The sequence below is a fragment of the Denticeps clupeoides genome, unplaced genomic scaffold (assembly GCF_900700375.1).
Source record: "Denticeps clupeoides unplaced genomic scaffold, fDenClu1.1, whole genome shotgun sequence".
NCBI lineage: Eukaryota > Metazoa > Chordata > Actinopteri > Clupeiformes > Denticipitidae > Denticeps > Denticeps clupeoides.
This window is the reverse complement of record NW_021629885.1, coordinates 49231-57784: the sequence shown is the minus strand read 5'-3', so window position 1 is coordinate 57784 and position 8554 is coordinate 49231. Positions and strand designations below refer to the sequence as shown.

Below are 8554 nucleotides of genomic sequence, written 5' to 3'. Positions count from 1 at the left end.
TGGGTTATAGGTATATGGCGGGGCTTTCGTCAGATGACTAAAGGCGAAGCGGACCAGAAAAACAGAACGTGTGTACACCATAATAATGAATCTTGTTTTAATTATTAAATTGACTAAAGGAACACTGTCATTTGGTGGAGTAAGTCAGATTAAGACAGGCCACCAGGAACGACTACGGCCTGTTAAAATGCATGTTTATATTCTGTAGGACAATGTCCACATTAACTAGCAATTCTGTTAGATTATGTCAGGAAGTGAGGTTAAAAATGGACCCGGGAGTTGGGGGCGGGGGCTCCGCTCCGACCTCCACCTATCAGATTGGAGGGATGGACGCGGCCTTGGCCAATCGCTGCAGATAAGGGCTGGAGACGCGGTGTGGGTGGCGGTCAAGGCTCCGGTAGAAGCGCAGACGGTGAAGGGTTAAGCTGCCAGCAGCTGAGACCAGGACTTGGCTGCTGCCTTTATGGGCCTGCAGGGAGAACGAGACGAGGAGGAGTAAGATGGAGATAAAGAGGTGGATGCCCAGGGGAGGAGTTGGGTGTGGTGGAGAACCCAGTAGCTGCAGTGTGGGTTCCGTCGCGGAGTTCTGACTGAGAGTGTGGTGGGGCATCTCCTGCCTCAGGCCCCTCCCTCAACAACATGACAACGCTCGTTGTTCTCCTCTAGAAACATTTGTAGAACTTTGGGTCTGCCGCAAATGTTCTAAGTGTTTATAAACGGGACAATAAATCTATATCAAGAGGCTCAGAAGCACAATCAGGAACCATCCTGCCAGACTAGACCGGTGTCTGGAGAACGAGGCTTTTATCCCAGCAGCTGGACTGGTAGAGCTGAATGGTGCATTGTGGGACAGGATAAAGGCCCACTGCGGGGTCAAAGAGAGAGAGAGAGACTCTTGAGAAGCTGAAGGACTCTCGCCATTCGGGGGCGCAGAAAGACCATCTCTCCTCTCACCTCCGTTCTCCTCCTCTGTGTGGATGAGGAGGACGTCTCCATGGCAACTCCAGCTTCCTGATCTGCCACACACACACAGGAAGAGGAGGGCTGCATGTTGATCAGCCGTGCTGGCGTGCTTGCTATCGATGGTGTGCAGAATGTCGAGTGTGTGTGTGTGTTTGTGTGTGTTACCTTCTCATCTTTGAGTTAATGGAGTGTAACAGCCTGGTGATGGAGTGAGAAGATAGGGAGAACCTCGGTCTTGGGGTTTGACACGGATATGTTAATGCAGCACACACACACACACACCTCCTCCCCCGTGTTAGAAGTAAATGTAACCTTTCTCTCTCTTCACAGCTCCTCCTCCCAGCAGATTTAACAGAAGAGTGTCTGGTAAGTAGCGCTTGACGTCAGAGCTCTAATCATGTGGGTGTGTGTGTGTGTGTGTGGGTGTGTGTGTGTGTGTGTGTAGTTTGTGTGTAATTTTCTGCCACAGTTGCTGTGTGTCAGTGTCATTATGTTTGAGATGGTTCTAGTTAGGAAAGTGTTGGATCGGAAACACCGGGAATAGTCAGGGAATGGTTGAGTAATGCTGGGCAGTAGACTGGTGATTGTCCTTGTGAAACACTGCAGTACGGTGACACGTGTCCTCTGTATTTAACCGTCGCCCTTGGTGACAGTGGGCGGCCATGACAGGCGCCCGGGGAGCAGTGTGTGGGGACGGGCCGCTTCCTTAACCGCTAGGCCACCACTGGCCCTGGAATACTGGGACTAAGCTCGGAAACGGTTTGGAAATTTAGGAATGGTTGGGAATTGCGGGGAGTATGAATGGGAACGGTTGGGAATCAACCGCTGCATCGGATTAGTTTCACTGCTGAGACCATAAAAACAGCAACATGGGAAGCGGCCAATCAGCCGCGGTTATTGATTGACATCATCCATGTAATTCAAGGGTGTGTTCCAGAAGACGCCTCCTGAGATGTTAGGTGAGGGGAACGTTCAGGGGCCGATGGCGTGTCTATAGGAACCTACTGATCATGCCGTGACCTTTGACCCTGTTAGTTATTGCTCCAGTTTTGTGTGTGTACCAGTGTGTGCTGAGACGATTAAAAACCTGATGAAGAGGAGGACGACTCCGAGCCGCGGGTCGTCCACCCAAAGACAGACGAGCAGCGCTGCCGACTACAGGAGGCGTGTAAAGACATCCTACTCTTCAAAACGCTGGACCAGGTACAACACACACACACTCGTACACCGAACCCTCGTTTTAAATAAGGACAGCCACTGTAAAAAGGTGTGTGTGTGTGTGTGTGTTGCAGGAATCAGTTCTCTGAAGTGTTAGACGCCATGTTCGAACTCCGTGTCAGCCTGATGAACATGTTATCGATCAGGGAGACGACGGAGACAACTTCTACGTCATCGAGAGGTGTGTGTGTGTGTGTGTGTGTCTCTGTGTAGAGGTGTGTATGATATCGTGGTGCAGGGGGACTGGGTGGGAATATCCGCGAAGGTTCTCAGTCATCCAGGTCACGGTTATTTCACAGCCAACTGGACAACGATTCGCCCTTCCGTTCCAGAGGACCTTCTCAGGTTTATAAACCCTGTGGAGACCTGAAGGTGGTACCTGCTGGTCACCTGTGGGTTCTCCCTGAGACCACCTGAGCCAGAGTGGTGAACGGAACCTCCTCCAATAAAGGAAGTTCATCAGGGGATATTGTGTGTGTGTGTGTCTCTGTGTAGAGGTGTGTATGATATCGTGGTGCAGAGGGACAGCGTGGGCTGCTGCGTTGGCCACTACGATAATAAGGAAGTTTCGGGGAACTGGCGCTGATGTACAACACGCCCCGCGCTGCCACCATCAATCGCCAAACAAGAGGGGGCGCTCTGGGGCCTGGTGAGTGTATGTGTGTGTGGTGTGTGTGTTGTGTGAGAGAGACACGGTACTGTTGTTGGGTTCTCACTGTAAGGGTTGATCCCTCAGGACCGGGCGACGTTCCGTCGGCTAATAGTGAAGAACAATGCCAAGAAGAGGAGGATGTATGAGACCTTCATCGAGTCTGTTCCTCTGCTGAAGACTCTGGAGGTGAGAAATGATCTGAGCTGCTGGGCTCTGTGGGGTCTCACACACCCTGAACGGGATCGATCCTGAACACCTGACTGTGTGTGTGTGTGTGTGTGTGTGTGTGTGCTAGCTGTCTGAGCGGATGAAGATCGTGGACGTTCTGGGCGTGAAGTCGTTTCAGGATGGTGAGAGGATCATCATGCAGGTCAGTTCAGAGGGCAGCAGCTCATCACATGTCGACTGTTAATATTTCACACTCTGACTGTGTGTGAATGTGTGTGTGTTACAGGGTGACAAGCGACTGCTTCTACATTGTTGAGTCTGGGGAGGTGAAGATTATGATGAAGAGTAAAGTAAGAGCCTGACGTGCTACAGGAAGTCTGGTCCCAGCCTCACAGCTTTAGGGGGGTCCCCCTGTGGGCGGTGGGAGTCTGGGGAATGTAGGCTGGTAGTAGCAGGACACTAAACCCTGAGTGACTGTAAATGCTGATTGTAAGTCGCTCTGGATAAGGGCGTCTGGTAAATGTGGTGGTGCCTGTCACTTCTGTCACCTAGTGGCCACCTGGAGTGATGCACTATTGCGCCAGAAACTGATTCTTTACTTTACGTTACTTTACTTTACTTTATTTTGCAGACGCTTTTATATCCAAAGCGACTTACAGGAGGACGACACCAGCAATTCTCGTTCCATTTCTATTGATTTTGAGTTAACAAAACTAAGAGCCCCGATAAGGCAGAACTTGTTAGAAAAAGAACATGCTTGGAAATTAAGTGCTAGACGAGGGATATTTATTTATTTATTTATTTTGTGCAGTGTGTGTGTAAATGTTAGACTCGTCTGAAATATTTTTTTTGAGGGTTTTCAGCTCTTCTTAAAGGTGGTGGTAGTCTCGGCTTGTCGAATGGAGCAGGACAAGTTGTCCCACCAGCCAGGGACAACAAAGGAATTTTCAGTCTCATTTCATGTGCAGATCTGAGAGGGCGTGCAGGAGTGTATCTGGCTAGTAGTGTGTTGGTGTAACAGGTGAATTTACAGCCCTGTAGGCAGCATCAGGCTTTAAAAACTCGATGTGAGCAGCTACCGGGAGCGGTGGAGAGAGGTGAGAAGAGGGCGGGACGTGGGTGTGGTTCGGCTGGTTGAAGATGAGGTGGCTGCCACATTTTGGACCAAATTCGTGCTCATCAGGTCCTCATAAACCACCGGTTTCTGGAACTCTGTGTTAGCCCATATAAGCCCCACCCCTCCACCTTTCACCTTGTTGATGAGATGAGGATGTTCATATAAATGAGAAAATGAGTTTTCATCACCTTGTGCTGTCAGTGTAGCCCCGCCCCCTCTCTCCTTATCATTTATACCCTTATACAGAGCGACTTACAATCAGTAGTTACAGGGACAGTTCCCCCCTGGAGACACTCAGGGTTAAGTGTCTTGCTCAGGGACACGATGGTAGTAAGTGGGGTTTGAACCTGGGTCTTCTGGTTCATAGTCGAGTGTGTTACCCACTAGGTTTTACATGGGGCTAAACCCTCCGAGAACAAGATTGGAGAACCCAAGATTTGGGTTCCAGTGTGCAGGTGGACGCTGAAGGCCTCTCTCAGTCTCTCTTCTCTTCCTCTCCCTCTCTTTTCTTCAGACCAAGTCTGACCTGCAGGACAATGTGGAGGTGGAGATCACACGCTGCCCGCGGGGACAGTACTTCGGGGAACTCGCTCTGTCACCAACAAGCCGCGCGCGCCGCCTCAGCATACGCCATCGGATACGTCAAGTGTCTGGGTGAGAAGAGGAGCGTCCATCTGTTTGTAGAGTCATCCTGGAAAACCTGTGTCTTGATTGTGTGTGTGTGTGTGTGTGTGTGTGTGTGTGTGTGTCTCTGCAGTCATTGACATCCAGGCGTTTGAGCGCCTGCTTGGTTCCTGTAAGGAGATCATGAAGAGGAACATCGCTCACTACGAGGAGCAGCTAGTGGCGTTGTTTGGATCCAGCATGGACCTGAGGGACTGAGAGAGAGAGAGAGACGTGCCTTACACACACACACACACACACCAACACACTACCAGTTTCACACCTTTACTTTAAAAGCACACCACCACACTCTTCCTTAGACACACTCCTGTTTTCTCCCTGCTTTATCATAGATGTGCACTCACATTTACAACACACACACACACACACACACTCTCCTCAGTCTGATATGAAAGCGTTCTCAGTCCTGTGTCCCTGAGCTCTTTATTGGCGTTTAAGGACACACACACACACACACACATACACACAAAGATGAAACCCCCAGCCAGGACCCATTTCACACACCCCCTCAGCCTCAGCTGCGCAAAAAAAACCAACTAGAGAAACGACAGGGGAAGAGGAGCCAGCTGCTGGATGATTGGTTGCGTTTCCAGCGTTTTGGAGGCGGAGCTTTGATAAACGTATTTAAATGAGATGTTCTCTTTTTTTTTGTTATTGGTGGTTGATTTAGTGCTGGTGGTTCCCATAACGACGACCTCTGCTTTCAGGGTCGCTGTTCTCAGTGCAGAGCTCCACACATGTATTGATTCATGTATTATTATTATTATTATTATTACTATTATTATTATATTGATGGTTTTGTTGGGTTCAGCTGGAGGTGGTGTCAGGTTTAGTGCTTTTCTCTCGCGCGAGTTCTTCTGAAAACAAATAAAGCAGAACATTTTGGTAACCTGGTGGTCAGTCACTTATTTGTTCCGTGTGTGAGAGAGTGGAACAGATTTACACACATCACCACCAGTACCATCCGGTCTCCAGTTTTCACCAGACCGGCCTCTAGAACCCCGTTCTGGTCCCTGAGGGGTGCTGACCCAGGATCAGTTCGGAGTTCTGGAGCCTCTTACACACGCAGGAAGTGGTCAGCAGTTGCGACGCGCGTCTCGCGCGCCATCCGTCCTTCAACTGCCACTCGTGGAGGGAGGAGGACGTGAGCGTCTCGGTAGGTGGACCAGCTTCACTTTTACTTTCATTAGTAAACATCTTCTAGAGTGACATGTTAGAATGTGGTCATTCATTGTGTGTCTAATTGTAATTTTACTTCATTTGTAATTTCCCTGTAAATAAAGGTCACATGACTACATTTACACCATTTACCAGACGCCCTTATCCAGAGCAACTTACAGTCAGTATTTACAGGGACAGTCCCCCCTGGAGACACTCAGGGTTAAGTGTCCTGCTCAGGGACACGATGGTAGTAAGTGGGGTTCGAACCTGGGTCTTCATCCTCACCCTGACTAGTGTCACGCGTTCACCAGGAACATCAGAATTTGCTGTATTCTATTACACAAATCACTATTTGTGTAAAGTCATTTGTTTCTGCTGAGGACCTTCTTGGTTCCCCAGAGATGATGTTTGTTACAGGAACTTTGCCAAGAGCTCTTGCAAAAGTGGAGGTTGGTGTCTTAACAGCTCCTACACTGAAGAAACCGGGAGGTCTTTAGTGCTTCTCCGACTTTGTCCTGGAGGACCTTCATCAGCCTCATAGTGAGAGTGGTGGGTTTTACATGGGGCAAAACCCTCCAAGAACAATATTGGAGAGAAGACCTGGGTTCCATATTCAAATCAAACTCGAGACTGGGGCAGAAACATCTTGTCGTGTCAAGTTCTCCTAGATCAGTGGAAACTGCAGAAGTTCTGGTTTCTTCCGCAGAGCTACACTGTCCATCAGATGGAATGGCGGCGTAAATGTAAACCCAGATCTGTTATTAAACTCTGCGTTAGCCCGTATAAGCCCCACCCCCCCACCGTTTAGTCAGGGCTCACCTGATTGGCTGCTTCAGATGTCACCTGTGTTGTGTTTCATTTCAGGAATCAGTCATGTTCCTCCTGCTCTTCATCTCTCCTCTGATTCTGAGGGCGGAGCTTTTCACCACTGGTGCCACTATGCGTGTGGGCGGGGCCGAGAGGCGTGCTTTCTCCGTAATCTGGAACATGCCCACTGCCCGATGTCACCGGCGCTACGGAGTCTCGCTGCCACTGTCAGAATATGACATCACACACAACCACCACACCCACTTCCTGGGCACTGACATCAGCTTGTTCTACCAGCAGCGGCTCGGCCTCTACCCCCGACTCATGCGGTCAGGGTCAGAGGTCAACGGAGGGATTCCACAGCTCGGCCATCTCAACGCTCACCTTTTATTGGCTGAGGCACAGCTGGAGGCCGTCTTAAGGCGCCACTTTGCTGGATTGGCGGTGCTGGACTGGGAGGCGTGGCACCCGCTGTGGGGCAGGAACTTTGGTGCGAGAGCGGCCTATCAGAGGCAATCTGAACAGCTGGTAAGGTGGGAACATCAGAACTCGGCATGAAGGAAGTGACAATCACGTGCAAAGGCGGAGTTTGAGAGAGCTGGGCGGGGCTTCATGCTGCAGACTCTGAGGCTTGGCAGGTTGCTCCGTCCCAGGTGGCTGTGGGGTTTTCTATGGATTCCCGGAATGTTCCAATGAGCGCGGTGGCGGGGCACAGTGGCTATACGGTGGCGGTGCCTTGCAGGCACCAGGAGGCGTAGCCGCCAGCTGGCGTGGCTGTGGCGGGAGAGCCACGCCCTCTACCCCAGCGTGTACATTCCACAGAGGCTGGCAGGACACGCCCACAGTCAGCTGATGGTCCGATATCGCATACTCGAGGCCCTCAGGGTCGCGGATCCCCAAGCATGCACCTGGTCCAGCTGTTCTACCCTACGCCCGAATCGCCTTCAGACGCACGCTGCACTTCCTGAACCAGGTAAACCAGGGTCCGAACGACAGGGTGCTGTCGTCACGCCGGCTTCTCACCGGTGTGTGTGTGTGTGTGTGTGTGTGTGTGTGTAGACAGACCTGCAGTACACACTCGGAGAGGCTGCAGCACTGGGAGCGGATGGCGTGGTGCTGTGGGGAGAACTTGAATTTACCAGGTCAAAGGTCAGTATATGACCATGTACGTCCACCGGCCACTTGGTGTGCTGATCAGCAGGAAGATGGAAAGGTGGCGCAGCTGGTGAGGTGACGTGTGTGTGAGTGTGTGACACGATCTGTTCTCTGTGTCCAGCACCAGTGCGCCCTGCTGCAGCACTACATCAAGTCGGTGTTGGGCGTGTACGTGCTGATGCTGCGCCGCGGCGTACGCCGCTGCTCTGAGCTTGTGTGCCGAGGAAATGGACGCTGTGCTCGCCGACGACCTCACTCGGGTCACATGATCCCACTGAGCCAAAAGGACCTTAATCCCGCCCACCTACGTACTGCGTTCCGGTGTGTGTGTTACCACGGGTGGAGTGGAGTGGAGTGTGAGAACAGATCAGCACCTGGGCTCATATAGTGTGTGTGTGTGTGTGTGTGTGTGTCAGAAAGTGACCTGCAGTTTACAGACCAGCTGACCTCTCACTGGTCACTCACACAGAAAACAGAGGTCAGAGGTCAGAATGGAACCTGTACCTACAGACTTCTTGTCAAACTGTGTGTATTGATCTGAATAAATGAGCATGAACACTTTTGTTTTTATTTAAGTAAAAAAAATGTATTTTAAAAATGAAAAGCTGAATATTGTTCAAAACAGCATT

General features: G+C 50.8%; 2 pseudogenes; both read left to right on the top strand.

Annotated features, from left to right (window-relative positions):
• The first annotated feature begins 1293 nt into the window (after window positions 1-1293).
• Window positions 1294-5282, top strand: LOC114776534 (cAMP-dependent protein kinase type II-alpha regulatory subunit-like; annotated as a pseudogene).
• A 108-nt stretch (window positions 5283-5390) lies between these two features.
• Window positions 5391-8483, top strand: LOC114776535 (hyaluronidase-3-like; annotated as a pseudogene).
• Window positions 8484-8554: the final 71 nt, after the last annotated feature.